The sequence below is a fragment of the Euprymna scolopes genome, chromosome 21 (assembly GCF_053919585.1).
Source record: "Euprymna scolopes isolate OS-2025 chromosome 21, ASM5391958v1, whole genome shotgun sequence".
Classification (NCBI taxonomy): domain Eukaryota; kingdom Metazoa; phylum Mollusca; class Cephalopoda; order Sepiida; family Sepiolidae; genus Euprymna; species Euprymna scolopes.
In genome coordinates, this window is record NC_136502.1 from 74660940 (window position 1) to 74674002 (window position 13063).

The 13063-nt window shown below is 32.0% G+C and overlaps 1 protein-coding gene and 2 pseudogenes across 4 annotated transcripts in view; 1 reads left to right on the forward strand and 2 right to left on the reverse strand.

Annotated features, from left to right (window-relative positions):
* The window catches only part of LOC145242513 (protocadherin gamma-A4-like), a 590587-nt gene that overhangs the window by 308357 nt on the left and 269167 nt on the right, over window positions 1-13063 (forward strand). The gene's annotated exons all lie outside the window — the stretch shown is intronic.
* Window positions 3872-4005, reverse strand: LOC145243248 (U2 spliceosomal RNA; annotated as a pseudogene).
* LOC145243249 (U2 spliceosomal RNA) lies at window positions 10697-10830 on the reverse strand (annotated as a pseudogene).

Genomic DNA, 13063 nt, shown 5'->3' on the forward strand with positions numbered 1-13063 from the left:
TTTTGTGTATATATTTTATAATGGGTGAAATAAACAAAACTTAATTTGGCTAATATCATTTGTAGTGGCATGCACTATTGACATATATAAAATCACAGGTGACAATCCTTGATTCCAGTTTCGTATAAGCACAAAATATCTATCATTATTTCGATTTGTTGTTCATGATAAAAATTTAATATTGATACATTGTAATAAACATTTCCATTGCTTTTATCTTTTTATCAATACATATACTTGGTTGATAATTAGAGGACACAACTAACCCTATACTTTGCTTTACTTTGTTTTGTATATATATTTTGTATTGTGTGGAATTAACAAAGATTCATATGCAGGAATCTGTTGATACATTCCAAGAATCCCAATGCGACCAACAAACTTGAAAGACTACAATTTCTTTTTACTATGACCAATAAGAAAGCTCAAGGACTAAGTTGTTGGACTCATCCTGATCACCATTTTAAATTATTGTTAACAGTAAGTTTAACATTTTAAGTACAGAGTAATATTTCTTTTGACATTTATAAATTACTATTTTCTGTGACAGATGTTACTTTTTCAATATTGATTGTACCCTCTTTTGTGTTTTTAAATTTTGCATACAATAATATTAAGCACACCATACCAAGACCACAATTTCAGTATCTAATAAACTTCCTACCAAGGTCAATGTTTTCAAGTGACAACGGAGAGTATTCATGTTATGTTTCACATTTTTATGTTTTGAAATATTTTGCTGCTTAATATCAAATTCAGCAAATGAGTTCTTTCTTATGCATCAAACAATTACATTTTCTGATATTCATTCAAACTAATTATTGAAAATCAATTTCATATTTTCTTTACTAAAATATTACTATGCTTGATTTCATCAAGTGGTGCGAATCTGTTTTTTACACTAACAATGTGCACATTTTTTGAAGAATAAAGTTTTTTTTTTTAAGGTGGTGAAGGTGATCCGGGGAGTGTTTTTTTTTTTTTTTCCAAAAAAGGTACTTTTTACGAATAGGTATCCAAGAAACATTCAGTATTTTGTCAGAAATTAAGATTTTCATTGACGACTCTCAATACTATCAGAAATGACCAATCTACACAATACAAACTAACTGTTTTGTTGGCTTTTTATTCTAACTCCAAACTAACCCATAACTACATATTGCTTTTATTTTGCAAATTTGATTTCCTTTAGTTTATATTGTGTAGCTGAATCAGAAATTGATTTAACTTTTGTCATTTGTAATTAACATGCTTTCAGCGCAATTACTACAGTGTAATCACACATGATATACCAAAATAAAAACACTTCAGATAAAGTCTTCTTACATAGAATTCAGTTTCTTACATGACATCTGATGAAGTCAGTACAAACGTTACAAACTAATACTTGAAAAACAATTTGACATTTACTGTACTACAATATCATATTTGTATAGAAGTAGAAATCTGGATACCTATTCTGATACCTAATAAAAGAAAGGACACTCTTTGGGGCGGATTTTGATGATAACAAGTCACTAATAATAATAAATAATAAAATAAAATTGCATGGTAATCACCCAATTTCTGCCACAAAATTTTGATTGGCAAAACTCATAAACAGAAAATATATATTTTCTAATTTCATCTTTTTTTTTTACATAATCTGATTTGATGTTTTCCTAAATATTCAAATCACTATTTTTTTGCTGCTTAATATCAAATACAGCAAATGAGTTATTTTTTATGCATCAAACAATTACATTTTCTCATTCATCCAAACTAATCACTGAACATCAATTTCATATTTTCTTCACTAAAATATTACTGTGCTTGATGTCATCAAGTACAGCGGATCATTTTTTTTTCATTTGTTCACACATTTTTCCACTTTATATATATTTTGTCTAAGATTCCTAGCCTATGTCATTGCATACCAATCTGTTTATTAAAAGTTAAGGTTCACTGTAAACACATACGTTACACCAAAATAAAAACGCTTCAGATAATGTCTTGATATTCAATTAAGTTTCTCACATGACATCTTATGAAGTTAGTAGAAATGTTACAGACTTTTGAATCTCAAACACTTTCAATACTGTGCACTGATATTTTCTTTTTTTGAATATAAGCACATTCATGATTTTTTTTACAAACGCCAACAAATGTCACATTTTGTAGCAATGTACTGAAACAATTATAAAAATAGGTATCTAGGAAAAGGCCACTACATATGTTATAAATTCCAAATTTCCACAACCTGGCAAATACTGGTACACGCTAGCAAATTTAGATTTGCAATTACAGAATATGATTCTAATTTTTTCCTTTGCTCTTTATTCTAACACTACACTAAGTTTACTGTGTTATTTCGCTACAGTTGATATTGTGTAGAACAATAAGAAAATCATAGTGAACAATGCATTCAACAAAATTTCACACAAATTTCTAGATACCTATATCTAATAAGTTCAAAAGAAAGGACACACTTAGGGAGGTATTTTGGTGGTCAAGTCACTAAATAGAGATTAGCTGGTTTCCCGGCATAGCCCAGGATGTAATAAAGATTGACTGAAATACATGTTCTAGCTGGTTTCTAGGCGTTGCCAGGGATGTAATATAGACACATTATGTTGTATATTACCTGTTCTCTTCTCCCGAAGGTAAAACAATTTCATATACATGCTGTAAATTACCTACGCTAGGGATAAAACATGAACAATACCAGTCCTAGGGTAGATAAAACAAATAATACATAGAGATGAAAGATTCCTCTCCCCTAAGAATAAAACATATATTCAATATCTGCTTTTGTTTTTTCATTGTTTATACGGTCCCGAGCAACGCCGGGTAGCCCTGCTAGTCTATATATATAAAAGGCAAAAATCGGTGTGTATGTATGTATGTATGTATGTTTGTTTGTAACGCTAAAACTTTTGAAAGACGGAACCAGAGTTGACAAATTTGGTATCATATTGCACCTTGATCACCCGGATGACAAATATCGAAATTTCACGTCAAACGGACCAGTAGAAAGGGGTCAACTGATCGTTTTTCTCCTAGGGGGGCCCCCAAAAAAACCTGTCATTTTAACGTTATTCAATACGTGTCACGTGACGTGACGTCAGCTCAAACTTTTGACAGACACAACCAAAGTTGACAAATTATGTATCATATTGAACCTTGATCACCCGCATGACAAATATCGAAATTCCACACCAAACGGACCATTAAAAGGGGGTGAACTGATCATTTCTCTCCTAGGGGGGGCCCCCAAAAAAACCTGTCATTTTAATGTTAATATTACATAATCCAAAAACGCTTAGTCATGTCACGTGACGTGACGTCAACATCCAGTAATGGCGAACAAATGTAAACAAACACTTTGTTTTACCGATACTTTTGTAATTTCTCTTCTGCTTTGTTCTAGAGATTATTAAACTCCATGACAATGTCTCCAACGTATTTAACTGGTTAAAAATAGTATTTATACAAGAGTTTTAACGAAAAATATCAGGAAAAAATGTACAGGAATAAAAAAAAATTCAGCTTTCAAAATATTCGTCGATAAAAAAACCGATCTTTATATTTACGCTAGCCATTTTGTATATTACCACGTGACCTGCTATCTCTTAAACTGGAGGGGGGGGATCCACTTGAATCCAACAAAACCAGTAATTTTTTTTTTCTATTATATATACATCATTTTCTATAAAATTAAGTGTAGACTTTATAATTAAAACAAAAAATGTTATTCATACTAAAAAAAAAAAACGCTTAGTCATGTCACGTGACGTGACGTCAACATCCACTAATGGCGAACAATTGTACCTATTTACTATGCCTCCCCACGGGACAGAGTTAGACACCAGGGTCGTTTTTTAACGTGGAGAAAAGGTACAAAAATAAAAATTGTCTCAGTCGTGGAGGATTTCTCCTCCACCGAAAGAGAACAAGAAATAGAAGTGCAGCATCTGAAGAACAGATACTACACTTTGATCTTGACCAAAAGGCCAAGAATGCGAACAATTGTAAATAACAACTTTTTTCACAAAACCAACACCGTCTTTCTTTTTTTTCTCTCTCTTTCTCTCTCTCACCCACTTACTCTTCCCTCTCTCTCACCCTCTTTCTCTTGACGTCACACCACTGTTAAACTGTGGGGGGGGGGAACACATTCCCAGGCATTATCTCCTATAGATGCACATTTTATTAGAAATTCAGCTTTCAAAATATTAGACGATAATAAAAATATAAAACCAACACCCTCTTTCTCTTTTCTCTCTCTCTCACCAACTTACTCTTCTCTCTCTCTCACCCTCTTTCTCTTGACCTCCTACTACTGTTAAACTGTGTGTGTGGGGGGGGGGAAGAGGCAGCTTGAAAACCAACAAAAACAGTGCACAGTTTCCCAAGCATTTGGGGTGGGAAGGGGGGGAAGAAGCCGAGCGCACAGTTTCGTGTGAGAGAGAGAGAACAATTCTCAACCTATATACTCAACAAATTTTTTATCTACAGATTTGAAAGTTTGTATATAGGGTATTCAGACATATGGAAATATATCTAGCATAATCTATCTATTATATCTATAAAAGTGAAAATGTGTGTGTGTGTGTGTGTGTGCGTAAGAGAGAGAGAGAACAATTCTCAACCTATATACTCAACGTATTTTTATCTACGGATTTTAAACTTTGTATATAGGGTATTCAGACATATAGAAATATATCTAGCATAATCTATACATTATATCTATAAAAGTGAGAATGTGAGTGTGTGAGAGAGAGAGAACAATTCTCAACCTATATATTCAACAAATTTTTTACCTACAGATTTGAAAATTTGTATATTGGGTATTCAGACATATGGAAATATATCTAGCATAATCGATCTATTATATCTATAAAAGTCAGAATGTTTGCGTGTGGTTGTGTGTGTAAGGTTGCGAGAGAGAGAGAGAGAACAATTCTCAACCTATCTATTCAATAAATTTGTTATCTACAGATTTGACCATTTGTATATAGGGTATTCAGACATATGGAAATATATCCAGCATAATCTATCTATTATATCCATAAAAGTGAGAATGTGTGCGTGAGAGAGAGAGAGAGAGAGAGAGAGAGAGAGAGAGAGAGAAAGTACAATTCTCACCCTATATATTCAACAAATTTTTTATCTACCGATTATAAAATTTGTATATAGGGTATTCAGACATATGGAAATATATCTAGCATAATCTATCTATTATATCTAGAAAAGTGAGAATGTGTGTGAAAGAGAGAGAGAGAAGAGAGAGAGAGAGAACAATTCTCAACCTATATATTCAACTAATTTTTATGTACAGATCTGAAAATTTGTATACAGGGTATTCAGACATATGGAAATATATCTAGCATAATCTATTATATCTATAAAAGGTAGAATGTGTGTGTGTGTTTGTGAGTGAGTGAGTGAGTGAGTGAGTGAGAGAGAGACAGAGAGAGAACAATTCTCAACCTATATACTCAACAAATTTTGTATCTACAGATTTGATATTTTGTATATAGGGTATTCAGACATAAGGAAATATATCTAGCATAATCTATCTATTATATCTATAAAAGTGAGAATGTGTGTGAAAGAGAGAGAGAGAGAACAATTCTCAACCTATATATTCAACAAATTCTATCTTTACAGATTTGAAAATTTGTATATAGGGTATTCAGACATTTGGAAATATATCTAGCATAATCTATTATATCTATAAAAGTGAGAATGTGTGTGTGAGAGAGAGAGAAAGAACAATTCTCAACCTATATACTCAACAAATTTTTTATCTACAGATTTAAAAATTTGTATATAGGGTATTCAGACATATAGAAATATATCTAGCATAACCTATCTATTATATCTATAAAATGACCATGTGTGTGTGTGTGTGTGAGAGAGAGAGAGAGTCAGAGAGAGAGAGAGAACAATTTTCAGCTTGTGTGTGTGTGAGAAAGAGAGAGAGAGAAAGAGAGGAAGGAAAATTCTCACCCTATATATTCAACAAATTTTTTATCTACATATTAGAAAATTTGGATATAGGGTATTCAGACGTATGGAAATATATCTAGCATAATCTATCTATTATATCTATAAAAGTGAGAATGTGTGTGTGAGAGAGAGAGAAAGAGAGAGAGAGAGAACAATTCTCAACCTATATATTCAACTAATTTTTTATCTACAGATTTGAAAATGTGTATATTGGGTATTCAGACATATGTAAATATATCTGGCATAATCTATGTATTATATCTATAAAAGTGTGAATGTGAGTGATGGAAAGAGCAAAAAATTCTCAACCTATATAACCTATAAAAGTGAGAATATGTGTGAGAGAGAGAGAGAGAGAGAGAGAACAATTCTCAACCTATATATTCCACACATTTTTGGGCACAGATTTGGAAATTTGTATATAGGGTAGGCAGACATATAGAAATATATCTAGCATAATCTATCTATTATATCTATAAAAGTGAGAACTTGTGTGTGTGTGTGTGTGAGAGAGAGAGAGAGAACAATTCTTAACCTACATACTCAACAAATTTTTTACCTACAGTTTAGAAAATTTGTATATAGGGTATTCAGACATATGGAAATATATCTAGCATAATCTATCTATTATAACTACAAAAGTTAGAATGTGTGTGTGAGAGAGAGAGAGAGAGAGAACAATTCTAAACCTATATATTCAACAAATTTTTTATCTACAGATTTGAAACTTTGTATATAGGGTATTCAGACATATGGAAATATATCTAGCATAATCTATCTATTTTATCTATAAAAGTGAGAATGCGTGTGTGTGAGATAGCGAGAGAGAGAGAGAGAAAAAGAGAGAGATAAAAATTCTCAACCTATACATTCAACAAATTTTTTATCCACAGATTTGAACATTTGTATATAGGGTGTTCAGACATATAGAAATATATCTAGCATAATCTATCTATTATATGTATATAAGTGAGAATGTGTGTGTGTGTGAGAGAGAGGACAATTGTCAACCTATGTATACAACAAATTTTTTATCTACAGATTTCAAAATTTGTATATTGGGCATTCAGACATATTTCAATATATCTGGCATAATCTGTCTATTATATCTATAAAAGTGAGAATGTGTGTGATAGAGAGAGAGAGAACAATTCTCAACCTATATACTCAACAAATTTTTTATCTACAGATTTGAAAATTTGTATATAGGGTATTCAGACATATGGAAATATATCTAGCATAATCTATTATATCTATAAAAGTGAGAATGTGTGTGTGTGTGTGTGAGAGAGAGAGAGAGAGAGAGAGAGAACAATTCTCAACCCATATACTCAACAAATTCTTTATCTACAGATTTTAAAATTTGTATATAGAGTATTCATACAAATAGAAATATATCTAGGATAATCTTTCTATTATATCTATAAAAGTGAGAATGTGTGTGTGTGTGAGCGAGAGAGAGAGAGAGAGAGAGAGAGAACAGTTCTCAACCTATACATTCAACAAATTTTTATATATAGGGTATTCAGAAATATCGAAATATATCTAGCATAATCTATTATATCATTAAAAGTTAGAATGTGTGTGTGTGAGAGATAGAGAGAACAATTCTCAACCTATGCACTCTACAAATTTTTTATCTACAAATTAGAAAATTTGTATATAGGGTATTCACACATATGGAAATATATCTAGCATAATCTATCTATTATATCTATAAAAGTTAGAATGTGTGTGTGAGGTAGCCAGAGAGAGAGAGAGAGAGTAAGAACAATTTTCAACCTATATATTCAACAAATATTGGATCTACAGATTAGAAAATTTGTATATAGGGTATTCAGACATATGGAAATATATCTAGCATAATCTATCTATTATATCTCTAAAATTGAGAATGTGTGTGTGAGAGAGAGAGAGAGAACAATTTTCAACCTATATACTCAACAAATTTTTTTATCTACAGATTTGAAAATTTGTATATAGGGTATTCAGACATATGGAAATATATCTAGAGTAATCTATCTATTATATCTATAAAAGTGAGAATGCGTGTGTGTGTGAGAGAGAGCGACACAGAACAATTCTCAACCTATATATTCAACAAATTTTTTATGTACAGATCTGAAATATCACATTTGTATAGAAGTAGAAATCTTGATACCTACTCTGATACCTAATAAAAGAAAGGACACTCTTTAGGGCGGATTTTGATTATAACAAGTCACTAATTAGAAATTATAATAAACATTCTAATAATTTAAGAATTTTACCAAAATAAAATTGCATGGTAATCACCCAATTTCTGCCACAAAATTTTGATTGGCAGAACTCATAAACATAAAATATATATTTTCTAATTTCATCTTTTTTTTTTCTTTTTACATAATCTGGTTTGATGTTTTCCCAAATATTCAAATCACTATATTTTGCTGCTTAATATCAAATACAGCAACTTAGTTATTTTTATGCATCAAACAATTACATTTTCTCATTCATCCAAACTAATCACTGAACATCAATTTCATATTTTCTTCACTAAAATATTACTGTGCTTGATGTCATCAAGTGGAGCGGATCATTTTTTTTTCATTTGTTCACACATTTTTCCAATTTATATATATTTTAAAGATTCTTAGCCTATGTCATTGCATACCAATCTGTTTATTAAAAGTTAAGGTTCACTGTAAACACATATGTTACACCAAAATAAAAACGCTTCAGATAATGTCTTGATATTCAATTCAGTTTCTCACATGACATCTTATGAAGTTAGTAGAAATGTTACAGACTTTTGAATCTCAAACACTTTCAATACTGTGCACTGATATTTTCTTTTTTGCAATATAAGCACATTCATGATTTTTTTTACAAACGTTAAAAACTTTCACATTGTGTAGCAATATACTGAAACAATTATAAAAATATTTGTTTTTATTTTGAATGATGCAGGGCATCTGAAGAGAGATTTTTCTAACAAAATGAAAGTATAATTTTTAGCAATAGGTATCTAGGAAAAGGCCACTACATATGTTATAAGTTCCAAATTTCCACAACCTGGCAAATACTGGTACATGCTAGCAAATTTAGATTTGCAATTACAAAATATGATTCTAATTTTTTCCTATGCTCTTTATTCTAACACTACACTAAGTTTACTGTGTTATTTCGCTACAGTTGATATTGTGTAGAACAATAAGAAAATCATAGTGAACAATGCATTCAACAAAATTTCACACACATTTCTAGATACCTATATCTAATAAGTTCAAAAGAAAGGACACACTTAGGGAGGTATTTTGGTGGTCAAGTCACTAAAAAGAGATTAGCTGGTTTCCCGGCATAGCCCAGGATATAATAAAGATTGACTGAAATACATGTTCTAGCTGGTTTCTAGGCGTTGCCAGGGATGTAATATAGACACATTATGTTGTATATTACCTGTTCTCTTCTCCCTAAGGTAAAACAATTTCATATACATGCTGTAAATTACCTATGCTAGGGATAAAACATGAACAATATCAGTCCTAGGGTAGATAAAACAAATAATACATAGAGATGAAAGATTCCTCTCCCCTAAGAATCAAACATATGTTCAATATCTTCTTTTGTTTTTTCATTGTTTATACGGTCCCGAGCAACGCCGGGTAGCCCTGCTAGTCTTCTATATATATAAAAGGCAAAAATCGGTGTGTATGTATGTATGTATGTATGTATGTATGTATGTTTGTTTGTAACGCTAAAACTTTTGAAAGACGGAACCAGAGTTGACAAATTTGGTATCATATTGCACCTTGATCACCCGGATGACAAATATCGAAATTTCACGTCAAACGGACCAGTAGAAAGGGGTCAACTGATCGTTTTTCTCCTAGGGGGGCCCCCCAAAAAACCTGTCATTTTAACGTTATTCAATACGTGTCACGTGACGTGACGTCAGCTCAAACTTTTGACAGACACAACCAAAGTTGACAAATTATGTATCATATTGAACCTTGATCACCCGCATGACAAATATCGAAATTCCACACCAAACGGACCATTAAAAGGGGGTGAACTGATCATTTCTCTCCTAGGGGGGCCCCCCAAAAAACCTGTCATTTTAATGTTAATATTACATAATCCAAAAACGCTTAGTCATGTCACGTGACGTGACGTCAACATCCAGTAATGGCGAACAAATGTAAACAAACACTTTGTTTTACCGATACTTTTGTAATTTCTCTTCTGCTTTGTTCTAGAGATTATTAAACTCCATGACAATGTCTCCAACGTATTTAACTGGTTAAAAATAGTATTTATACAAGAGTTTTAACGAAAAATATCAGGAAAAAATGTACAGGAATAAAAAAAAATTCAGCTTTCAAAATATTCGTCGATAAAAAAACCGATCTTTATATTTACGCTAGCCATTTTGTATATTACCACGTGACCTGCTATCTCTTAAACTGGAGGGGGGGGGGATCCACTTGAATCCAACAAAACCAGTAATTTTTTTTTTCTATTATATATACATCATTTTCTATAAAATTAAGTGTAGACTTTATAATTAAAACAAAAAATGTTATTCATACTAAAAAAAAAAAACGCTTAGTCATGTCACGTGACGTGACGTCAACATCCACTAATGGCGAACAATTGTACCTATTTACTATGCCTCCCCACGGGACAGAGTTAGACACCAGGGTCGTTTTTTAACGTGGAGAAAAGGTACAAAAATAAAAATTGTCTCAGTCGTGGAGGATTTCTCCTCCACCGAAAGAGAACAAGAAATAGAAGTGCAGCATCTGAAGAACAGATACTACACTTTGATCTTGACCAAAAGGCCAAGAATGCGAACAATTGTAAATAACAACTTTTTTCACAAAACCAACACCGTCTTTCTTTTTTTTCTCTCTCTTTCTCTCTCTCACCCACTTACTCTTCCCTCTCTCTCACCCTCTTTCTCTTGACGTCACACCACTGTTAAACTGTGGGGGGGGGGGGAACACATTCCCAGGCATTATCTCCTATAGATGCACATTTTATTAGAAATTCAGCTTTCAAAATATTAGACGATAATAAAAATATAAAACCAACACCCTCTTTCTCTTTTCTCTCTCTCTCACCAACTTACTCTTCTCTCTCTCTCACCCTCTTTCTCTTGACCTCCTACTACTGTTAAACTGTGTGTGTGGGGGGGGGGAAGAGGCAGCTTGAAAACCAACAAAAACAGTGCACAGTTTCCCAAGCATTTGGGGTGGGAAGGGGGGGAAGAAGCCGAGCGCACAGTTTCGTGTGAGAGAGAGAGAACAAATCTCAACCTATATACTCAACAAATTTTTTATCTACAGATTTGAAAGTTTGTATATAGGGTATTCAGACATATGGAAATATATCTAGCATAATCTATCTATTATATCTATAAAAGTGAAAATGTGTGTGTGTGTGAGGTAGCCAGAGAGAGAGAGAGAGAGAGAGAGAGAGAGAGAGAGACAACAATTCTCAACCTATATATTCAATACATTTTTTATCTACAGATTTGAAAATTTGTATATAGGGTATTCAGACATATGGAAATATATATAGCATAATCTATCTATTATATCTATAAAAGTGAAAATGTGTGTGTGTGTGTGTGTGTGTGTGTGTGTGTGTGCGCGTAAGAGAGAGAGAGAACAATTCTCAACCTATATACTCAACGTATTTTTATCTACGGATTTTAAACTTTGTATATAGGGTATTCAGACATATAGAAATATATCTAGCATAATCTATACATTATATCTATAAAAGTGAGAATGTGAGTGTGTGAGAGAGAGAGAACAATTCTCAACCTATATATTCAACAAATTTTTTACCTACAGATTTGAAAATTTGTATATTGGGTATTCAGACATATGGAAATATATCTAGCATAATCGATCTATTATATCTATAAAAGTCAGAATGTTTGCGTGTGGTTGTGTGTGTAAGGTTGCGAGAGAGAGAGAGCGAACAATTCTCAACCTATCTATACAATAAATTTGTTATCTACAGATTTGACCATTTGTATATAGGGTATTCAGACATATGGAAATATATCCAGCATAATCTATCTATTATATCCATAAAAGTGAGAATGTGTGCGTGAGAGAGAGAGAGAGAGAGAGAGAGTAAGTACAATTCTCACCCTATATATTCAACAAATTTTTTATCTACCGATTAGAAAATTTGTATATAGGGTATTCAGACATATGGAAATATATCTAGCATAATCTATCTATTATATCTAGAAAAGTGAGAATGTGTGTGAAAGAGAGAGAGAGAAGAGAGAGAGAGAGAACAATTCTCAACCTATATATTCAACTAATTTTTATGTACAGATCTGAAAATTTGTATACAGGGTATTCAGACATATGGAAATATATCTAGCATAATCTATTATATCTATAAAAGGTAGAATGTGTGTGTGTGTGTGTGAGTGAGTGAGTGAGTGAGTGAGTGAGAGAGAGAGAGAGAGAGAGAGAACAATTCTCAACCTATATACTCAACAAATTTTGTATCTACAGATTTGATAATTTGTATATAGGGTATTCAGACATATGGAAATATATCTAGCATAATCTATCTATTATATCTATAAAAGTGAGAATGTGTGTGAAAGAGAGAGAGAGAGAACAATTCTCAACCTATATATTCAACAAATTCTATCTTTACAGATTTGAAAATTTGTATATAGGGTATTCAGACATTTGGAAATATATCTAGCATAATCTATTATATCTATAAAAGTGAGAATGTGTGTGTGAGAGAGAGAGAAAGAACAATTCTCAACCTATATACTCAACAAATTTTTTATCTACAGATTTAAAAATTTGTATATAGGGTATTCAGACATATAGAAATATATCTAGCATAACCTATCTATTATATCTATAAAATGACCATGTGTGTGTGTGTGAGAGAGAGAGAGAGAGTCAGAGAGAGAGAGAGAACAATTTTCAGCTTGTGTGTGTGTGAGAAAGAGAGAGAGAGAAAGAGAGGAAGGAAAATTCTCACCCTATATATTCAACAAATTTTTTATCTACATATTAGAAAATTTGGATATAGG